Raw genomic sequence first — 1,347 nt, 5'->3', positions numbered from 1 at the left:
ACTCCATGCAAAACACAGTTCATCAGAAAAGTAATAGTATTTAGTGGGCTGTGTGCAAAATGAAATCACCATTTCTAAAAAAACCTCTTATGGCTGACAAATATTGATTAAAAATATGTTTTTCAATATACCCTTACATTAGCAGCTCCTCCCATCTCATCACAGCTCTCTGTGATGCTGCTACAAGTATACAGAACATGAAAGCAGAGCCAGAAGGGGGCAGGCTTCCTGAGCAAAGCCAGACTGAATGCTCAGTCAGGGATTTTATCAGGGCTGATAATAAGCATCCTGAGCAGTGAAGGATGAAACAGAGAGCAGGGTAGGTGTTTTCTCGAATGTTCCCACTGATTTTTTTTTTTTTTTTAGCTTGTCTTGGCTCCTGTTGCATGCAACAGGAGTCCCGGTCAGCAAGGCTATTAGCCCCGTGCACGGAAAAAGCGTGAGTGCCCTAAAGCACCCCCACAAAACGTGCACGAGTAGCCACGGGCCCCACAATACAGCAGGGCCCTTCCGGTTGTTCACCGAAGGGAACCTTCCCCCTTTGCCATCGGCTCAGGGGGTGGCATCCTCCAACACCCGAGGGGTTGAAGGATCCTGGAGTCCTCCTGAGGAGGACCCCTACTGTGCCCAGTGGTTACCCAAAGGGCCTGGCTATGTGGCATCCCACATGGTCCGGGTGGCTCCCCCGAGAGGGAGCCGGGTGGGAACCGAAGTCCCCGGTGCCAGCAAGCTGGCCCCGACCTTGCGGCCGGAGTGATAAAAATTCCGCACTCTCCCTAGCCAAAAGGCCGGGGAGCTGCGTTAGTTGGCGATGCATATGGGCAGTACAGACCAAAGCACCCTACTTCCGCCTGAGATCTGCCACATCTCAGGTTTTTTCAGGTGCACCTGGAGCGCCACTTCCAGGGGCAGTACGCCTAAGCAAAGCCCTCAGCCATTCAGCCTCGACCATGGTATAGATCCATTCCATCAGTCCCTGGGAATTACGACCAGGAAGGACACCCTGCCACAGTGCCATCCCTCCAGGTCCCCCCAAAAATTTCAAGAACAGATACTACACTTGATCTTAGCCAAAAGGCCGAGAAGCGACCTACCAGGGGAGGGTTCTGTGTGAGAGTAGGGTTAGGTTAAGTCATAGTAAAATATCGGCAAATATTCTACTATGGAAATTCAGTAGTAGAATATGCCATTCTACGCGTACGTACAAAAAAGGGCGCCCGGACAAAAAGGGCGCGGGGGTGTAAACGCTAATTAACAATTAATCATTAATAGCGTTTATAAAAATAGTGTGCTATATTTCGTTTACAAATAATGTTTAACAAATTTATAAATCATTAAATAATGTTT

At 48.8% G+C, this 1,347-nt stretch overlaps 1 pseudogene; it reads right to left on the bottom strand.

Moving 5' to 3' along the window:
- Positions 1 to 958: 958 nt before the first annotated feature.
- On the bottom strand, positions 959 to 1,090 carry LOC137505816 (U2 spliceosomal RNA; annotated as a pseudogene).
- Positions 1,091 to 1,347: the final 257 nt, after the last annotated feature.

The sequence above is a fragment of the Hyperolius riggenbachi genome, chromosome 4 (genome assembly GCF_040937935.1).
Source record: "Hyperolius riggenbachi isolate aHypRig1 chromosome 4, aHypRig1.pri, whole genome shotgun sequence".
Lineage (NCBI taxonomy): Eukaryota > Metazoa > Chordata > Amphibia > Anura > Hyperoliidae > Hyperolius > Hyperolius riggenbachi.
The sequence above is the reverse complement of the archived record's forward strand: the minus strand, read 5'-3'. Positions and strand labels throughout refer to the sequence as shown.